We start from the raw sequence: 23,913 nt of genomic DNA on the forward strand, positions 1-23,913 counted from the left end.
AGGTACCTTTGTGGTCTTTCCAGCTGCTGGAGATGTCTAGCCAGGTACATTCCAATTGGTGCATTGTACTCAATAATGGGTCTGATGATGGAAGAGTAGAGGGGCACCATTACATCCTTAGATTTTGATGCAAACCCTTTCATGATCAGATGGGTCACACAGAAGGATTTTCTAACCACTTTGGCAACATGGTTATCAAAGGAAAGCTGACTATCTACTTGGGTCCCTAGATCCCTTATTTCTTCTTCAGATTTCAGGGGATTTCCTCCTATGTTGTAGTTTGCGGTTACTCTGTTTTTTCCAAAGGGGATTACTACACATTTTTTGCATTTAGCTTGAGACCATGGCTTTGACACCATGGATCAGTCTCATTTAGGCCCTTCTGGAGGATCTACATGTCAGCCGGAGACTATTATAGCACCCAGTTTGCAGTCGTCCACAAACTTAGTCAGCTACAGCCCTTCCGTGCTTGCCTGTACTTCTGAGAAGTATATGCCAAACAGGAGGAGCCCCAGGACAGAGCCCTGAGGCACACCACTCATTACTGGTCTGGATTCGGACATAGATCCCGCTACTCTTACTTTATGGAATCTGTCTGAGAGCCAGTTTGTGATCCATCTTGTGACGTAAGGGTTTATGCCCAGGCTGGTGAGTGTATCAATAATACCTGAATGGGGAATGGTGTCAAATGCTTTAGCAAGGTCAAGGTAAGCCGTGTGCACCTCCTTTCCCTTATCTGTAGCCTGAGTAACTGTCTCAAAGAAATCCACCAGGTTCAGGAGGCATGATCTGCCCTGATCTGCATCATCTACAAGCAATTACACCACATAGGTTGTAGAAGATAGAGAAGGAAAGATAAACTCCAGAATGACAGGGGGATGGCGGGTGGGTAACCTGAACTGCAACAGTGAATACACTCGATCATCTACATTTATGGTAAGTGTACACAACTGTACTATGTTCTTAGTGTTTCACTGTTGCAGTCATTACATTTGGGTAGAATCCCAAAGCTATGATTGGGAGGCTGGAGCTAAACAGCATTAGATGCGGCCATATAGCCCTGCAGAACTGCAGTGGCAAAGCCTGCCCTGGATTTAGGGTAGAGAGGCAAATGATAATGTTTGTAAAGTTGCAAAAAGAACTCCAAGTAGCAGCCTCTAGAATGTCTTTGGTTGGTACTCCTCTGAGAAAGGTTGCTGAAGTAGCTGCAGCTCTGGCGGAATGAGACCTAATGCCCTTGGGCACAGGTTTACCATGGTGTAAGTAGCAGAAACGGATGCAGTGGCTTATCCACTTTGAAACTGTCTGCTTTGAAATAGCCTTTCCATCTGATCCTGCAGCATATGTCACGAGTAACTGCTCAGTTTTTCCTTAGAGCTTTAGTCCTGCTCAAGTAGAATCTTAGCAGACTGTGTACTTCCAAGGAATGCAGAATTCTCTCCCCCTTGTTCTGCGGATTTGAATAAAAAGTTTGGCAGACGAATTGTTTGGTTAAGAGCCACACTGGAAACCACCTTAGGCATAAATGTAGGATTTCCCTCAGAGACACCCTGTCTTGGTAAAATATGATAAAAGGCTCTACAGCCATGAGGGCCTGTAGCTCGGAAACTCTTCTTGCTGAAGTAATTGCTAGTAGCAGAGCTGTTTTCCATGATAAGAACTTTATATCAGTGGTAGCAGCTGCTTCAAACGGGGGCAGGGTGAGCTTTTCCAACACATAATTGGAGGTCCCATGCAGGTAATGGGGATCTTCTAGGAGGCCTTACATTTTTGGCTCCTTTAAGATACTGCTTTAGTAAAGGATGAGAAAAGATTGGTGGCTCTGTACTGTAATGAGCTGAAATGGCAGAGGCATGGATTTTAATTGATGAGAAAGATAGGCCTTTGTCAAGCATATTGTAATATCTGAGGAATATTTGGTTCTGCTGTATCAGTTCCTTGTGCTTGATTCCTAGCACAGAATCTCTTCTATTTATCCGCATAAGATTTTCTAGTGCTAGGCCTTCTGGCTTCCAAAATAACATCCATCACAGCTTTACTGAAAGGTGTTGTTTGTATAACTACATGATCAGCCATGCTGCCAGGTTCAGTGTCTGGAGTTGATTGTGCAGGATCTGATTGTTTTGCTGGGACAGTAGTTGAGGTCTTTGAGGTAAGGTCCAAGCTGGGTATTGAGACAAATTCCTTAGGATTGGGTACCAGTATTGGCGGGGCCAGTCTGGGGCAATTAGTATCTTTGGTTTCTCTTGTCTGACTTTTAGGAGGACCTTGGGAAGAAGAGGAAGAGGAGGAAAAGCGTAAACTGATAGGTTTTTCCAACTGAAGGATAAGGCGCCCACTTTCCATGCTTGTCTGTGATAAGTCCTTGTGCAGAATCTTTTCAATTGATAATTTTGAGGAGAGGCAAATAGATCTATGTCTGGGCGCCCCCATTTCTCTATTATCATGCTGAAGACTTGTGGATTTAGTTTCCACTGGTGAGGATCCATAAGGTTTCTGCTTAAATCGTCTGCCAAAGTATTTTGCTTTCCTGGCAGGAATTGAGCTTGAAGATGTATTTGGTAGGTCAAAGCTGTGCCCCACAGTGCCATGGCTAATCTGAAAAGGGGGTAAGAGTGTGTTCCCCCTTGCTTGTTTATATACCACATCACCATGGTGTTGTCCGTCTTTATCAGTAGTTGTCCTGGATGAAGTAAGTCCTTGAAGGCTGTTAGGGCATTTTGAACAGCTAGCATCTCTTTCTGGTTGATATGTAGGTGCATTTGTTTTGGGGTCCATATGCCCTGAATGCATCTTCCTGCCATGTGGTCCCACCAGGCATAATCTGATGAGTCTGTTGTTAAGGTTTGGCTGGCAGGGGGTAGAGTGAAGGCCCGTCCCATGTTTTGGTGACATGCCTTTGCCAACCATAGAAACTCCTGTTGTAGGCAGGGAATGAGAGGAAAGTAAAGTTGTGTACACTTACCATAAATGTAGATGTTAGAGTGTATTCACTGTTGCAGTCATTACATTTGGGTAATCTGCTGGCAGGTTGCCCTGAGTCGGCCTGAATTCCAAAGTATTGTAGTGTCAATCAGCTTACTGATGTCACGGTCCATTGTTAAAATTCCCCAGTGCCTCTTAATAACATTCATACAGGAAGAAACACACACACACACACACACACACACACACACACACACACACACACACACACACACACACACACACACACACACACACACACACACACGTGTGTATATACGCACACACACACATATATATATATATATATATATATATATATATATATATATAAATATATATATATATACACACACACACAAACACACACACACACACACACACACACACATATAGATTTCTGAGAGTCATTAAAATGACACAATGCAGTTATAGACACTGTAGTATATATATATATTTTATTAGAAATTGTTGTGCATAGCACTGGAATTTACACCATCAAGTGTGACTACTGATGTAATACTCATGCCTTTATGTACACCATAAGGATCAGTTCTGCAGGATTCACTGATGTTTCTATCTATTTCTATAGCTGTATCTACACACACACATATATATATATATATATATATATATATATATATATATATATATATATATATATTTATGGAGAAAAATACACAAACACACATACACACACACACATATACACACAATTTTATATATATATGTATAACATCAACCTTCACTTTTGTCAACATGTAAAACACAATCCCCCGGATTTACTAATCTTCTGCATGGAAGTGGCCATTTAGGAGCAGGATGCAGTGCGCCATGTATATTAATGAAGGAGTGCTGCCTGAGCTCCAAATCCTACATGGAGCATGTAAGAGTGCAGGGGGCATGTCTGAGAGCAGAGCTTTCAGAATATACACTCCACAGCAATGAAGAATAGCAGAAAGGCTAAAATAATGAGCAAGACCACTCATAAGTGTCCGCATACCCCCAGCAACACCCCCGCATATGTAAAACAGCAATAGTAAATACAAAGAAAATAAACATACCATTTATTTTTTTATGAATCCGATTAAAGCTAACCGTAGGTACATTGGTTTGCTCATTGCTTAGCTACGGTTAATGCAGCTTAAATGGCTGGAGAGGATAACAAAGAAGATATATGCAAATAAAGCAGAATAGTATAGTGGAAAGAGCATTCACCTTAAAAGCAGGCATTCCCGGTTCGAGTCCCATTGCCGCCCTTTCCATGTCAAATCACATTATGATCAATATTTTAGTTGCATAACTTACTAAACAATATATATTTGTGAACTGGAGTATTGCATTAAATGCAGATGGGAGGTGTCAGTGTCATAATGTTGCAAAGTCCACAGATAATCACATGTACCCCATAGAGTATATGTACACAGGAATCACGGATACAAATGGAAGGTAAAATGTGTAATGAATGATAACTCCATACAGCTTCCAAATCCCCCACCTTCCCAAGAACCATTAGACATTACTGTCTAAATCAGTGCATTTGTAAGCGGGAGTAAGCACTAGTAAGCAAGTGTAAGCACTATTAAGCAGTAGTAAGCATATGTAAGCACTAGTAAGTGGGTTTAAGCCTGTTTGTGCGGGGGTAGGCAATGCACACACAGGTTAAGCAATATTAAAGCTAACTCTCTGTAAGCATATTTAACCAAAGGTTAGCATTGCTTACCCTTGCTCAAACTCGCTTACAACTGCTTAAAAGTGCCTTAATCACTCTGTATCCAATGGCCCTTGTTCTGCCCAGCAACAAAATAAACAGCCTTGCAGGTCTTGAACCCAGCACCCTATACACTATAGTAAAAGTAGTTAATCACAAAGCCATCACAATAGTACATAAGAATGAGGTATCACCAAACGAATCCTCATTATAGTAAAAACCAAACTGAACATATGAAAAGAATCAGTATACAGTCAAATGTTCTATAACCCACTACATAGCAGAAATATGTGAACTGGAGTACTGAAATACACCCAGATGTGAGGTGTAAATGTAATAGAGTGTTGACGTCCCCTACTAAAGACAAGGACCCCATACAGTGTACGTACACATGAATCTTGGATACCAGACATAGATATATATATATATATATATATATATATATATATAAGATGTAATGAATAACAAATCAACGCCAAAAAGCAAATATAATTCAACGTCAAATTTAAGCAATGTTAAGCATTGCACAGGCTAGCTTAGGAGGTGTAAGCAATGTTTAGGCCAGCTAACTCAATGTGCCCAGTGGTATACCCCTTTAAACAATGCCAACCTTAGGTAAGCAGGTTTGCCAATAACTTAGCCTTTTCAAAACCGTCAATCATGGCAAAGTACAGGAATTCGGCCCTACTAAACCCAACAGGTGGGAATACGTATCATAACTGGTTGTAGCTTCCCCTTGCTGGCACCATGGCAGAAAGGGGAGAAGAAGCATGCTTCCGGGCACAGTGCTGGGGCATCCAAGAGTCCAAAGTCATGGCAGGACTCCTTGTCAAAGACCATGAGCAGAGACTGCTGCAGGGCCAGTACCAGGGTTCCCAATATAAGGCGGAAGCCTGGGACCGTCTCACCCATGACTTCACCAGTGCCACTGGCATACCCCGAACTGGTAAGCAGGTCAGGAATCACTATGCTGACCTGAAGCGGCATTAGGGGGACCTCTTGGAGCAGTGGATCCAAGAGGCTAGGATGGCAAGGGCTGTCCCAGCTGTGTGTAAGCATCACTCCACTATGTGTGTAATAATTGCCAGCTCATGTATATTATGGATAGGTATTGCTAAATATTCCTCTTATGTCCTTCACAGCGGCAAGTGAGCAGGCCGTGAACCAGGAAGCCATCTGGAGAGGTTCCGATGCAAGACAGGTCAGTAATACTCCTGCATGTACTATCATAGGAAATAAATCTAAAAGCATTAGTAACACAATTTCCAGTATAAAACCTGTATTGTTTAAGGCAAGTACAGCATACACCAGGGAACATTGCAGGAAGAGTCTCATATAGTTTGTATGTAAATAAAAGCATAATAGCCTGACAGTAAAGGTCTAACTGCTGGACTACATGTGTATACATTGGTATCATATGGTAATGTAGATTTGCAATCACTTAATAGTACTGTTGTATTAAGCACTGTTACCCACACTGTGCAACATAAATAAAATGTGTAGGAATGTCTGTATATGACAGGTGTAATCCACAGAGGTCATTTAGTACAACTGAGAGACACGTAGACAGAAAACAGTGAAAAGGCTGATAACAAAATCCAAATAGCACATGCAATTGAGACATGAACTGTTATATTTTTAGCACACACAGTCATGGTTCAAATCCTGGCAGTGGTAGTAGTCTGCATACAGAATCATACCCCACAATTGTACAGATATGTCCAGAATGTCCAGTAAAGTGTCCCATATCTGCTGCCTGTCACCCTTTCCCCCTGGGAAATCAGTGGGATGATCTCCGACGTATAGGCAGCAAACAGGAAATACAACAGATTGACACACATCTATGAAACAAAACTGACACACTAGCAACTCCCCCAAATCTTATGAGAGTAATAAGCCACATATGCCCCATTTACACCCCCATGTTGTCAAGCTGTGACCAGAGTGTGTACAGTAACAGAGTGAGATGTATGTGCATAATAGTAATGTGGAATCTGGTGCTGTTTGTGGCAACATTCAGATAGCATTAACAAACATTGCTCCCACAGGTCTGTCAGATACCAACACTGTGCCCAGAAATAAAAGAATGATACCCTGTACTGGTACTGTTTACTCTGGTATTGAATGGCATTGTGACTGATGCAGTTGCTCTGAATAATAAGATATTACTCATCACTGTCAACCACACTGTCCTACAAAATATAACTGTCTCGGAAATCCTGTATAAGAATGTTGTAATACAAGGTCAGAATGTAACACTACAGGAGAATTATAAGACAGAAAGCAGATAAGAGATATACAGCAATATCTATATAGCACACACAACTGTGATGGACAGTGTTGTAGTTTTAGCAGACACAGCCATGGTCTGAATCCTGGGAGTGGAAGTAAGCTGTATACAGAATCATGCCCCCAACTGTACAGATAAGACCAGAATGTTCAGTATATGGGCTCATATCTGCTGCCTGTCACCCTGTCACCCTGAGAAGTAAATGGGATGATCCCAGATGCTTAGGCAGCAAACATGGAATACAACTGATTGTCACGCATCTATGAGAACAAACCTGTCACTCTAGCAACTCCCAAAACTGTTATGAGAGTAATAAGCCAAGTATGTCCTATCTACACCCCCATGTTGTCATGTGTTGACCAGAGTGTCTACAGTAACAGAGTGAGATGTATGTGCATAATACTAATGTGTAATCTGGTACTTTGTGTGGCAACATTCAGGTAGTGCTAACAAACATTACTCTCACAGGTACGTCGGATATGGACACTGTGCTGAGAAATAAAAAGCTTGATACCCTGTACTGGTGCTGTTTAATCTGGTATTGTATGAAATTGGGAATGTTGCAGTTGCTCTTGAATAATAAGGTATCACTGATCACTGTCATCCACACTGTGCTACATAATATAACAGTGTAGGAAAGCCTGTATAAGAGTGTTGTAAGTTACTAAATGTCGAAGAGGGTAATAGTCTAGATATGACCTGGTTCACCTGCATGTGGTCAAAACATGGCCAGAGTCTGTGCAGAAAGAGATGGAAAGGTGTGTTCACAACATCAACCTGGAATCTGGGAGTATGTGTAGAAACAGTTAGTTAGTGTTAACAAACATTCCCTCCACAGGTATAACAGGTAAGAGGTGTATACTGCAGGTAAAAACAGTTCATGTATAAAGATGACGACGGTCAAATCACTGTCCAAACTAAAGCAATAGGGTAGTGTAGTAATATTTGTAAGGTACAGATAACAGCACTGCCTAGGAAAGTAATGCAAACTATAGGAATATACTAGTTGTTAATTGACATCTTTCTCCCCCCCACCATATCACCAACAATAAACTAAATACCCACCTCAACTGGTATGTGATGACATCACTGTTCTGTTGGGACATATGTCCTATTGGTTGATAATTATTTAAATTGGTTTCCATGCATGTGCTATGTTGAATTACTCCAACATTGGTGGCATGGTGCAATCAATGTACCTGCATGCTGGTGTTATTACCACTGTGGTCCCATATATGCATGTGTTCCATTTGCTATGCAACTGCTCTGTATCTGGTGTCTGGGTTAATGGGAATATCTATGCATGCTGTTATACCTATCACTGGAATGTGTTGACTATTACTAACCCACATATGTTCATACACCATAAACATCATAGCACGTGTGGGAATGTGGGTCCCAGCAGACCCACCTGTCCCACCTCAGCTGGCCGTGGCACTAGGCACCAGCACATCTGGGGCCCAACCCGGGACCTCCTCATATGTTGGTCCTGCACCACCTTCGGGTGGAACTGCCTCAGGGGATGGGGCTCACACCCCAGGAGCGGGCGTGGACAGGAAGCTGTCATCCATCGCCAGATCCAGGTCATGGTGCGTAGAGAGCTCAATCCACAGTTTGAAGATCTTCTACACCAGCTCAAGGGCCATGTGTCATGACTAGAGGGTCGGCCTGGCTCTCCGACTCAGCCCCCAGCACAGCAACCTTTGGGGCCATGAAAGTGCAGTGGTGATTGTGTGATTGCCCATGGGTGGGGATCTCAGTCCCACTGTTTCCACTAAGGGGCTCATGGGCTTCTGATTTCCCAACACCCCTGCCCATCAGGGTGTTTACCCCCACATGTGTCATATACCACCCCATATGTGTCTTGCTTGTCTTGTCTGTTAACTTACCCAACCTACCTCCCCAAATATACCTACTATCCCTCCCCAACGTCCCACTCTCACCTGAAAAAAAAAAGGGGCAATCTGTTCCCAAAAAAAATCTCGCCCCATACATAGCTGTCCATTTCACATGTGTCCACTGGACATATGTAATCTGGTCTAACTGGTATCACAACATATTATTGTTGCCCTCACCCCTCTCTTAGGGGTCTGATTTTCCAAATCTACCGCCAAATTCAGTGTATATGCACAGCTGTTGCAGTAGAAGAAATGGGCAGCTATGGACCTTTCTTACACCCTTCCTGCACATCTCTAGCCATTTTCCCTACTGTCTTAGCGTGAAGGGTAAGCAGAGAAGCACTTCTAAGCAGCAGTAAGCTGGTTTAAGCTTGTTTGCACATGGGGTAAGCAATGCCGACACAGGTTAAGCAATTGAGAAGCTAAATCAGTATAAGAAACTGTAACTGGAAGTTAGCAATGCTTACCTCTATGCAAATCCATGCAAACCTGCTAACAACTGCTTAAAAATGCCTTAATCACTCTGTATACAATGGCCCTTGTTCTGCCCAGCAAAAAAAGAAACAACCTCTGCAAGGCTAGAACCCAAGACCCTGCATGCCATAGCCAAAGTGAATTCCCACTAAGCCATGTCAGATATATATAACCCTGATGTTTTCACAAACATATCATCCATCCCAGTCATTCAACAGTTTAGGAAATGTATTTTAAACATGTAGCTATATGTGTGTGTATACATATATTAATATCTAAATATATATATATATATATATATATATATAGATATATATATATATATATATATATATATATATATATATATATATATATATATATATATATATATACACATACATACATACATATGGATATGTCTAGAGATATATTTGTCTACATCTATATGTCTACATATATATACAGCAATATATATATATATATATATATATATATATATATATATATATATATATATAAGCAGATATATATATCTATATAGGTATATACAAACATACATCTGTAGATAAAAATTGAAAATAAAAACATATCTGTCCACATGCACCATTAATGGGGTTGAGGGGTCCCAAACAACATACGTCTTATACAAACAGGTACCCCCCCACAGCCAAACACGTCTGCCCTCCAATACACACCAACTGTTGCAGATCACATAACCAGGACCTGACACAACATGGGCACAAGATGTTAACAGTACTTCATCCCACCTGTATGATATCAGGCCAGTATCAGTAAAATATCATGCAGTACAGTCTGGCTACCATAGGGAATGTATAATGTGGAAGCAATCAACATCCTTAGGATACATATATACAGACACATATATTCAGATACAGATATACATATCTAGACATATATATATATATATATATATATATATATATATATATATATTTGTAATTACACATACACATCCAGAGATATGTATAAGAAGATACATATGTTGAAGATGCAAACAATACGGAACAGCCACTATGCCTACAGTTACCACCTTACCAACTGGACATGAGCCACCCATACAAATGACAATCATTGCCTGCAACATATACCCACAGAGAGGTCAAAGGATATAACACCACACACAGGTTTGCATACATGGGAGAGCTTTATTTGTGTACTATTACAGTTGTATATGCAAAGTCATATAGCTGTTTAGACACCAACATCCATATAAACAGAGTAATGCAACTGTGAAGCAGTTATACTAATACAATAGTCTGGAAAGGTTTACATATCTTGCTGTCCGGTCCGAGGCCTTCAAGTAGTACAATAGTAAAGACAGACTGGGCCACAGGATACCAAATAAACAACAGTAAGTAATGCAAATGTATAGTCCAGCAGCCTCTATCTACACTCTGTACACAATCCCTAGGGGGTAAAGACCTCAGTTGACACAATGGGATGTACTTGTTACATAACACGGCATAACCGATACCATCACAATCACACTGACAAACAGAACAGTCTGTATGGCAGGAGGAAGTAGGCCTGCATTTACCCAAGGTAAATTGTATGGTATGTACAGCCAGATACCTTAAGGCAGCTTACCCCTGATACTCCCACGTGTTGTAACAGCCTAGGTTAATTATGGTGCACTCCCCCAGACTCAATAATGCAGGGCCATGAACCCAAGACCCTATACACTATTGTCACAACACTTAACCACTATGCCATGACCACTGTGAAGACAGCTGGTGCTTTACCAATATACCTGTCAATACACATATTGAGTAGTATTGAACAATTGCCTTTACTTCCACAATTGTGTAGTGCTTGTTATTAATATGACTGTTGCATCACATATATTGTTTTATCATAATGTACACACAGAAGATACATACGGTGAGATACATCTGGGATGGTATACACAAACGTGAGGTTTACACATGACAGGAATATGGATATATACATATAACAGGTCGATATATGTCTACATGTACATACACATGTATACTCAAACATATGTCTGTATACACAGTTGGTGGTGCTGCAGTAGCTCTGTCACCTGACAGTAAGACGTTGTCCCATTCGATTCTCAGCTACAGCGTCTTCTGTCTGGAGACATGCGTGAATGGGTGTACCTTCGTTGAAGGTTGTGCTTCAGGTCTGGCAACTCGGCACGTAAAAATCTACTGCTACTCATTAGCGGACCAGAGTTCCGCTGTGGTGACCCCTAACCGGGAAAAGCCGAAAGACACAACAACACATCTGTATAGTGCAACATATATATGGCCATGTGTACACCTTTTCATATGTGTGTGTGTATATATATATATATATATATATATATATATATATATGGATCAACTTCAGTAGATCAAACTTTTACTAGTTCGAACCACATATGGCTTGACCATATTTTTGAACTCGTAAAAATTCGAACACTGAATTAAAACCAGAGAAAATCAAAAAACACAAAATTAAATGTCTATATCAGGGGGGCTATGCCCCCCTGCACCCCACACCCCCTTACTTAAATATACCGACTCTGAGATCGCACTACATTACAGAAATGGAAAATCTTCCCTTTCCGCTCTGTACGGAGATCTCCATTCAGTCAGATTGGACTTTTACAAGTTTGAACATATGGTCTCGGCCATATGTGGTTCGAACTTATAAACATTCAATCTACTGAAGGGGACCCACATATATATATATATATATATATATATATATATATATATATATATATATATACACATATATATATATACATATATATATATATATATATATATATATATATATATACACATATACATACATATATAGATATATATATATATATATATATATATATATACATATATATACATATATATATACATATATATATATATATATATATATACATACATATATATATATATATGTATATATATATATATATATATATATATATATATATATATATATATATATATATATATATATATATATATATATATATATATACATATATATATATATATATATATATATATATATATATATATATAGAGCTATATGTATATATATATATATATGTATGTATATCCTATGTGTACAGATATGCCTATTTACGTGGGTATATATGTAGATATCTATCACTATATGTGCATACATATATATTCTGATATACCTATTACTGTCAATATATATGGAGATATCCATACGTATATGTGCATATGTATGTTTATCTGTATATGTGTAGACATATATTGCTCTGTATATGTACATATCTGAGTGTTTATATCTATATATATATATATATATATATATATATATATATATATATATATATATATGTACATATACATATACATCTATGTATGTTGATATGTATATGTGTATATATATCTATATAGATATATGGATAATTATATATACATATATGTTCACCATATGTCCTGAACATGGAGTGGAGCCCTACCTCAGCCCCAACAGTCCCAACCTCTTAGTGCAAGGGGATGTCAGGTATATTTTGCAGGTATATTTGTAGACTATTGCTACTGTAATAGGGATTGTCTTCACAGACATGTTGTGTGGGAGGGCACATCTTCTTTTAACATGTGTGCCATTGGCTACTGACAGACATCATAGTACAGTACCACTACTAGCACAGTAATGCTCCTGTGGACTACAGCTGAGATATGGCCAATATATGTGGACAGTCTGACACACTCTGGTCAGTCCAGAGGTATATACAGAACCCCTTAGTGCAAGACATGTGGATCAAGCCTGACAATGTGGATGTTAACAGCCATGTAGATGGGTATATCACGTAAATACTGGTATAAATATGCCCCAATAGGTTATGCATTCACACACCCCTGTCTGTCCTGACACATAATAATCACTGGTGCAGAGGTGCCATGGCCATATACTACCCACTAGTTAGTGACATACATCTGTACAGCATCCCACTGCTTTGTCTTACATAAATGACTGTTATGGTGGCTTGGCAACAGTACATCTGGCAAGTATCTGGACATAACATCTCACTGAGTAAGTACACTAAGCTGCTAGGCATGTAACAAAGCACTGTGCAGGCTACAGGCAGACTGCCACAGCACTGGCCTTCATTTCCTATGGAGGAATACACATGTACCTGCATATATAGCAGGCTTTACAGGCATGTCACAGCACAGAGTAACAGACAACTGTGTGAAAGTGCATAACCACAACCAATGTGAACATAGCCACAGCCACATACGGTAAGCTAGTGTAATATTACAGTATATGGACTATCTGATCAACACCATCCTCATATGTGCTACTCACATATACTGGGCCACTAGACAGTGTGGTCTGATGACTGTCTGTGGTATTGAACATTTGTGGGTTTGGCCCTACACACATGTAAGCCTATAGGGTAACATACAGTGGAGCAGCATGTAACACCAGATAGAACAGGACCAAGAACAATGACATCTACCACAGTCTGTACACAGGCCAAGGTACATATTCACAATATACACTGTCGACAATCACCATAACTACACAGACCTCAGTACTGTACACACAACCACAGTATGCCCAGGTTATGTCCTCAAATATAACCCGTACTATACATAACATGTGTAGCAGTCTGATATCTCACTGGCTTGTTATCAGATATGATGTCAATAAATATGGTGTACAGAACATATACATCTCTTACTGCATGACATATGTACAAAGGCTGATAGAGTTGTGGCTGGAGGCACAAACACAGGACCAATATTGACTTGTTGCTGTGATAACTGCATATATTTACTGTTGTAACAGGGTTTGTTGCAACATATGTCCTATGAGGGATATTGAAGTCAGTAACTCTCACGGCTGTCATTTAGTACAATGCAGTTTACAGATAGGTGCTCTGTGGGTAACACAAGAAACATAAGGCACCACACACTGCCCAGTCTGCAGATTACCCTACAGATGGGAGTTTCCTCATAAACATAGCACTGGCATGATAGGTATAAGAACATGTAGGACAGCCATATACACACACATCCTGTTAAACCATCATTAATCCAAATGCAGTATAGCAGCACTTACAGTCTGTAGTCAAGTCAGGCACATCCCCCTCCTGTGTGTTGGCCTGTTTCCACAGTGTATGTTGTTAGAGGTAAATCTCCAATCCATCTGTGATGCTGTTTGCCAAACAACAGATCTAGATCCTGCTCACAGTAAATGAAAAGACCCAACACCAACATGATGTTCCTAGATATTGGAGTGTATTTCCATGCAATTGGCTATGGGAATGTTACCACAGCTGTTACACATGCGATCAGCTAGAGGAGGGCTGCAATTTGTGGAGAGGCCATCAGCTGATCATGAGCATCACTTACAACACACATGCTGCTGCCTAAGCAAAGCAGGTGTAAGTCTCCACATCCACCAGAGACGGAGTGAGAGAGGCAGACAGAGGCAAAAATAAGTCAGGGAGGGGTGGGAGAGTAAAACTTAAGCATGTTTGTGTCATACACCTACCAGAACAGGGTATCAGACCCCTGACTGACTATGTATTGCTATCACATGTCTATGCAGTCATTGCATGTGTCACATAGGTTACATGTTGGGAGGGTGGCCTAATGGTTAAGGTGTTTTCCTTACAAACACAAGGTGCAGGGTTTGAGTCTCACAAAGGATAATTGGCTAGGCTTAAAATGGCTCGCAAGGGCAGTTAGCTTAGTACCAATCTATGAACTATGAATCTATGAACCTATGTTGAGGAGCCCTGCAAATGTATATGTGATGGTGAGTTTACTCTGCAACAGCGATATGGTAGCTATACGGTAGGTGTAGTACACGTGCCTGTCCACATGAACACGTGGCAGCATCAACACAGCCACACTCTCTCAGGGACCCACACACATTGACACAATTGGCAGGGTCAGGAATACAACTCATCACTAGTTAGACTGCCACAATACAGTACTGTGCAGGTATTACATGCATCACAGAGGTTATCCGGAGGTTATATGGGAAAAGGCTATGTGGAGGTGTCTGACATCAGACAGCATGCTTCAGTATGCCAATGGGGGTTTTAGTGAGTGTGAATGTGGTCATAGGCATCATACACCACACACACACACACACACACACACACACACACACACACACACACACACACACACACACACACACACAGGGTGACAGCACTGACATGCATGGGTGCATTGCTTCACGGGTATACCTTGGCATCAGGCCACATGACAATGGTCTGCAGTATGACTCAGGGGTGTAGTGTCTGAATTGGCCCACACAAGTGAGTATTGTATTCACCATCCAGTCACCTGGGTAACTATTGTGTGTGGCCATTGCTGTGCATTGCTTGCCATATATGTGTTCCTTAATCCATCATATGGACAGTGTCTGGGATGTGCACATGTCCCATATGCATGTACAGTAACATGTGAAACTGTACCTGGGGTTCTGGCCCATGTTGTGTACACAGATTGTTATCATCAGATGTGCCAGTCATGGCCTCATGTGGTGGTAACTGTTAATGGACAGCAGGTTGACCCTGCACCTACATTGATAGCATGATACAGGTATTCCCTGTTTGAATCTGTCCATACAGGGCATGTGTTTAAGGCATGGTATGTCCTTTGTGGGCCACATTTGATGGCACCACGGGTGTTCAGGTGTCCAGTGGAGAACATACGGAAGGTATGCACTGTCTGCATGCACATGTTTACTGGACTGATGGACAGGGTGCCATGCCGTCTGTAGCCCACTGCAATCACACCATGGTTACTATCAGTGGGCAATATGCAGGGTACTACCAATGTAGCAGTTGTTGCCTAGGCAAGTGTGTGTGTGTGTGTGTGTGTGTGTGTGTGTGTGTGTGTGTGTGTGTGTGTGTGTGTGTGTGTGTGTGTAAGACATGGGTTGAGAGTGTTCTTTGGGTATTACAAGAGTTGCTAACTTTGTTCACCAGGCCTTGATGTCACATGTAGGGGTATGGATTTGCACCCCAGCCTCTTGGCTATTTCACATCTGTTATCCCTGTAAGGTGGACATTGTGACACATACTAGGGCCACGATATAAGAAATTTGCAAAACCTGGTCCACAATGAGTCCAGTTGTTACACACTCACAGCCACCTCCCTACAGGATACGAATGACAAACACAGACCTATAAACAGACACACACACCTGCCATGTCTGGGATTAGAACTCCTACCTAACTAGTTTTTCACACTACAGCAGTACACAGTTATAGGATGCGCTATAGAGATTACTGGGCTATAACTTCCCCAAAGGTGTATTTCACAGTGAATGACAGCAGGCTTGCCAAAGTAGGGCATTTGAATTGTAGTGAGGGTGACTAGCCTAAAAAGCATTGTTCCTTACACAACCACACAAACATCCACACCTGCTATGCCAATTCAAATGACAAATTCACCACCATAACAGGTACAAGCAAGCAAAATCTGAGGGTAATGCTACTCAATGCTAGAAGTCTAAACCTCAAAATACACTCACTCGAGGCACTCCTTAAAATGGAGAACATCGACATCTGTGCAGTGACAGAGACCTGGTTCAAAGCTCCAGATAGCCCCCCCTGCATTACCAGGCTATAATTCATACCACACCTTTCGGCCACCTAACCTGGAATGAAGCACTAAAGGTGGAGGCGTGTCCATATTCATTAAGGATATCCACACCTCCAGGCTAGTTGCACAGCATAATGCATCCGAGATTATCCAAGTGCAATTAACTTTGGGTAAAACCGCAATCCAAATTGTAGCTTGCAATAGACCCCCCACCATGCCCCAGGATTTCCACTCCTCATTTCTTGATACACTGAAAAGTATTAGGGTACAACTTAACACCCTAATTATGGGAGACCCCACCATTAACTGGGAAAACTATTCATGTACCAACTCTTTTGCTCAATGTTTTCTGTAATTCATAAATTCCAAAGCCTTGGATCAACTTATTCACACCCCCACCAGGGGCAGCAATATCCTAGACTTGGTCTTTGCCAACATGGGCAACCGGTGTTCCACACCAGAGATCAATTCCTCATTGGTTAGATCCGACCACAAGCTAATCACCCTAGACATCCACATCCCGCCCCCACCCCCAATTGGGGAAACCACCATAAAAAACTTCTCCAAAGCCAACTTCACACTTTTTAAGACAGAAGTGGCAAACTTCATGACACCCATGCAGACGGACAATAGAGGTACGACTGCTGAATCCTACACAAATGCACTTTATAAGCACTTACACGAGTGCATGGATCATGCTATCCCTAATAGAACCAAGATGCTATCCTCCAAAAAAAGGAAGCCAATCTGGTGGTCCTCTGCCATAAACAAACTCTACAACAAAAGAAAGAAATTGTTGCAAAAAAGAGTAAAATCTCATGACTGGAGGAACTCCCTGGTCAACCTCAGTAAGAAGCTGAGATCCTTCATAAAATCCTCCAAAGCTAATTACGAAAACAAAATTGCCACTGACTGTAAAGACAACCACAAAGCATTCTATAGCCATGTCAAGAATCTCAATGGCAACACTCAAATCTGCTCTGAGTTACAGCACAATGGCACTAAATATACAGAACCAACAGATATTGCCAACATCCTGGCAGATAGGTTCAGTGCTAACTTTACCCCCCTCTCACCGCCTAGAGGGCCCATTTCTATACCAGAAGAATGCAACGTTCCTGTAATCACAGCTGCACAGGTAAAAAGCACACTCTCCAAAGCCAAAAACACATTATCCATGGGACCTGACAATGTCCCAGGCTGCATTCTACATGGACTACAGAATGAACTGGCACCCTACTTAACTACTATGTTCAGTCATAGCCTCACCTCAGGCTTTGTGCACACTGAATGGTGCAACACGATGGTTATCCCACTCCACAAAGGGGGAGCCATGACGGACACCGGGAACTACCGCCCCATTAGCCTGACGAGCCTGGTCTGCAAGGCCATGGAACATATCATCATGGAACTCATAAACAAAGACATTGGTAATCTCCAAACTCTGGACCCTACCCAGTTCGGATTTGTAAAAGGCAGATCATGTCTCCTAAACCTGATTGACTGCTTTGAAGCAGTCACCAAAGCCATAGATGAGGGTAAGGTGGTTCACACAGCTTATCTAGATCTCGCCAAGGCTTTCAACACCATCCCCCACTCTGGAATTATAGATAAGCTCACTAAACTAGGTATAAATCCCTATGTCACAAGATGGGTTGCCAACTGGCTCATGGACAGAACCCACACTGTGAAAGTAGCAGACTCCAAATCCGACTTCAGACCAGTGACAAGTGGAGTACCACAGGGATCAGTCCTGTTCCTCTCCTGTTTGGTATCTACTTCTCCGAAGTACAGGCTAACACAGAAGGTCTTTGGCTAACAAAGTTTGCAGATGACTGTAAACTAGGAGCCATAATCGAAACTCCTAATGATGTAGACATACTACAAAAGGGCCTCATGGAGACAGATGCCTGGTGTCAAAGCCATGGCCTGAAGCTCAATGTCAAAAAGTATATTGTCATCCCCTTTGGTAAAAACTCTGTACCTATGAACTACCACATAGCTGGTAGTCTACTTAACATGGAAAATGTAATAAGAGACCTTGGGACACATGTGGACAGTAGTCTCTCCTTTGATAATCACATCACCACAGTGGTCAGGAAATCCTTCTACATGGCTCACCTCATCACAAAAGGTTTCTCATCCAGAAAAAAAGAGCCTTACTCATCAATCATTAGACCCATTATAGAGTACAACGCCCCTTTTGGTATGTACCTCACAAGACATCTACAACAAGTGGAAAGGCCACAGAAATACCTCACAAAGAGGATTACTGGCCTCAAACAGATGCCCTATGCAGACCATCTCAAAAAACTCCAGCTTTACTCTGTTGCATATCACCTACTCAGAGGCGATCTCTGCCTAACATATAAACCTATGTCAAACACAGAGCTGTTGGACATGCTCCACTTAAAGAAATCCCAGTCCCTCCGAGCTACACGCTCTAGGGACCTAAACCTTGTCACCACAATAAACAGAACATGCTGGAGGGATAGATTCCTGCCCCAGAGACTTCCCATACTCTGGAATAGACTACCTATCTATGTCAAACAGAGCTCCGCATTAGCACTCTTCAAGAAAAGTCTTGATGATTGGATGGGAGATAGGAAATTCACCCCGGGGATCACTTCTGTAGCTCTGCTCGACAGGGGCACAGGAAAATAATTTTCTTGGGTGGCGATAGCCAGGGTACATTTTTGGCTAGGCTTATATAGGCCCTAGGGCCAATAGCCTAGTACCTACCTATGAACTTATGTGTGGGAATAGAACCCCTACCAGAGTTCTATATCACATTACAGTGTTACACTGTTAGAGGACACGCCACGGAGATTACTAGAGTACTATTTCCCCAAAGGTGTATTTCACAGTGAATGACACCAGCAGGCTTGCCAAAGTAGGGCATTTAAATTGTCATGAGTGTGACTAACCTAAAAAGGCATTGTTCCCTACATAGACAGAGAAACACACACACATCCACACTTTCCATGAGTGGGAACAGAACCCTACCAGAGTTCTATATCACATTATAGCACTATGCTGTTATAAGGCATGCCATGGAGATTACTGGAGTACTCCTTCCCCAAAGGTGTATTTCACAGTGAATGACAGCAGGCTTGCCAAAGTAGGACATTTGATTTGTAGTGAGCGTGAGTAGCCTAAAAAGCAGTGCTCCATACACAGACAGAAAGACACACACAGAAACACACAGTTGCCATGTCTGGAATTAGAACTCCTACCTAACTAGTTTATTACATTACAGCAGTATGCAGTTAGATGAAGCACCACAGAGATTACTGGGCTACACCTTTCCCAAAGGTGTATTTCACAGTGAATGATGGCAACAGCCTTGCCAAAGTAGGGCATGTGAATTGTAGTGAGTGTGACTAGCCTAAAAGCATTGCTTTCTACACAGACAGACACACACACACACACACACACACACACTTGTCATGTCTGGGATTAGAACTCCCACCTAACTAGTTTATCACACTACAGCAGTACACAGTTATAGGACATGCTATTGAGAATACTGGGCTGCACCTTTCCCAAAAGTGTATTTCACAGTGAATGACATCAGCAGCCTTGCCAAAATAGGGCATTTGAATTGTTATGAGTGTGACTAGCCTAAAAAGCATTGCTCTCTACACAGACAGAGACCCACACAGTTGCCATGTCTGGGATTAGAACTCCAACCTAACTAGTTTATCAGACTACAGCATTACAAAGTTATAGGACATGCCACAGAAATTACTGGGCTACAATTTTCCCAAAGATGTATTTCACAGTGAATGACAGCAGCAGCCTTGCCAAAGAAGGACATTTGAATTGTAGTGAGTGTGACTAGCCTAAATAGCATTGCTCTCTACACAGACAGACACAACCGTGCACACACACCATTGCCATGTCTGGGATTAGAACTCCTACCTAACTAGTTTATCACACTACAGCAGTACACAGTTATAGGACGAGCCACAGAGATTACTGGGCTACACCTTTCCCAAAGGTGTATTTCACAGTGAATGACATCAGCAGCCTTGCCAAAGTAGGGCATTTGAATTGTAATGAGTGTGACTAGCCTAAAAATCATTGCTTTTTACATGGACAGCGACACACACACAAACATAGATACACATTTGCCATGTCTGGGATTAGAACTCCTACCTAACTAGTTTATCACACTAGAGCAGTACACAGTTATAGGACATGCCACAGAGATTACTGAGCTACACCTTTCTCAAATATGTATTTCACAGTGAATGACATCAGCAGCCTTGCCAAAGTAGGGCATTTGATCTGTAGTGAGTGTGACTAGCCTAAAAAGCATTGCTGTCTACACAGACAGACAGACACACACACACATGCACACACACACACACACACACACACACACACACACACACACACACACACACACACACACACACACACATAGTTGCCATGTCTGGGATTAGAACTCCTACCCAACTAGTTTTTCACACTACAGCAGTACACAGTTATAGGATGCATCATGAAGATTATTGGGCTACATCTTTCCCAAAGGTGTATTTCAAAGTGGATGACCTCAGCAGGCTTGTCATAATAGGGCTATGGGGAGGGCAGTGTGTGTGTGCATGGGCCATAACCCATTTATCTAGAGGTTAACACACCACATGCAGGCACATTCAGGGTTATATTCTGCAGGTACGTGTATACAGGTGCTAGATGACTGCTTCCTTGTACAGTCATGCTGCACAGCTAGCACTTGCACCACATAGTCTGTAATACTGATGGATACCAGTGGCTAATGTCTACAATGAGTGACATTTACACCTCATGTGGTTGTAGCCATTTGGCTGTGTGTTGGGTGGGACAGGCCTCATAATAGATAGCTCCTTGTCACAGTCACTCTCTTCCACACATCTATGTACGTCTACTTTTGGCTTATTATAGTGTGTTGTCCTTGAATATATGTCTGTATTCCTATCCACTGTGTGTGCAAAGCATGACTGGTGCATACTGAGGAGTGAATGCACTAACATCTGCAACTGCCAGATATGTATAGTCCACTGTTGTTTGCAGACATGGGCTTCATTTGTTTAAGTGTGCGAGCATGCCCAGTATGACCTTTCAGCATGTTGTTGTCTGATATTGCCTTCATTCCTCTAAGTGTGTGAACATGCCCAGTATGCCCTTCTGTACTGAATGTGTGGATCGATTCCAGGTAGTTTGTACTCCAGTGCAGACCTTTGTGTTGTACACCTACAGGTAGCAAACTGTTTCTGCAGGGTATCCATCGATCATTTGGCAATATGAGGGCAAACTGTGCAGCAGATAGTGTGTACTGCAGGTGATTATGTTTGTGCTGCTTCAGCTACATGGTACTGCTGTTAGCTGAGATATTCAGACATGTGTACTGTTATACACTGTGATGTTTTCTTTCCTCGTGTACTGTCAGGTGGACAGTCTTGCTCACAGTGATGTCTTGGGGGACAAGGGTGACTGCAGCTGTGTCCAGTATTGTGGGCAGGCACCTACATATTCATGATAAATCATGCCATTCTGGAGGAGAAGCTACAGACACTTGCTGATGGGTCTGTGTATCCGGTTCAGCACCTTGGTACAGTGATGGCAGAGGATCCCATACTTGTACATCCATCTACATGTCAGTAAGACCTTATCTTGCTGTGGAAATACCTCACAGCTGTACAGATTCTCACAGGTTACCCAGAGGCAGGGGCCATGAGTCATGACATTACCCCTATTGTGGTGTACAGCCAGGAATGTAGCCACCCATTTATGTGTTTGCAGCCAGGGATCGTGTGTGCACACAGCTTTGTGTCGGACCTTGCATATTCCATGCTGCCCATGCTCCCACACCCTCCTCTGTTATTCTATCCTCTTCCATACATTATGCATACATTCTCTGATATTTTCCCTAAGGTTATCACCCTATGACAGTTATGATTTGGTGTTGGTCCACAGTTCATGCAGTGGGACATGGTGAACATGTTACTGTGGTTTGTCCACGTGGCCTTGCATATGACTTATGTGGAGTGTGTTATGTCGTTATTTGGGTATCCATGACATAACATGCATTGGCAATACATGTGAGACACAGCCCTTTGGCAGAGGCCTGTGGGCCATTTGGTGTTGATGCGAGGCAGATATGGCAGGCCGTTGCATTCTGTCAGTCCTACAGTCTCTGACCACCATACAGTATATTCCCCTGGGGTGACAGGGTAGGTGTGCTAGGTGTTCATGCCAATACCTTCTATCAGTCTTGATCAGGTAGTGTGGATGCTGGCAGGGTGCTACCTACAGCTAGGGACACACCTGCATGGAACACCAGCACTGCATGCTGCATTCTTTCACTATTGCCATGTGAAGGTGGGGGTCTTATTGTACCCATTCCTCACAGCAGGGATACGACCAGAGAGGTACCTGTGGGTGGTGTTTGGGTGATCTAGGTGCATGTGTGCTATGGACACTACTTGCATCTGACACAAAGATATGCATGGGGCATTCTAGTTATGCGGGCAAGTGCAGGTACATCAGCTGTTTCGAAATACGTCAGTCCTACCTCCTTTGTGATCTGCAAGTGTTCGGGCAGACAACATCGGTATCCCCTACTACAAGACTAGATAACGTGATGCATACCCGTTTGTACAATTCCAAGTTTGTGTCTACTTCACAGTTACACAATATATAATGTATGTCTGGGGTACTTTCCCTTGTGTACTGCTTGTATATCTAGCCCAACAGCCATGCCATGTCAATCTTTCAGATGGTGACACATATTACCACCATACATTTACAATGGCTTACTGCTAGCATGTGTTATACTGTTGGGAATTGTCTTTGGCACTGCAGTTGTGAGGACTTGGCCCTGTCATCAGCAGTAGTGGGCAATGGCCACCAGGTCATACCTCAACATGCATACATACTGACAACTCTCACACAATATGAAACACACACCAACCTAACACACATACCTGCATATTCTGAAAATGCTACAATCTATCCTGC

The sequence above is a fragment of the Protopterus annectens genome, chromosome 6.part0 (genome assembly GCF_019279795.1).
Source record: "Protopterus annectens isolate FY-2018-M chromosome 6.part0, PAN1.0, whole genome shotgun sequence".
Lineage (NCBI taxonomy): Eukaryota > Metazoa > Chordata > Ceratodontiformes > Protopteridae > Protopterus > Protopterus annectens.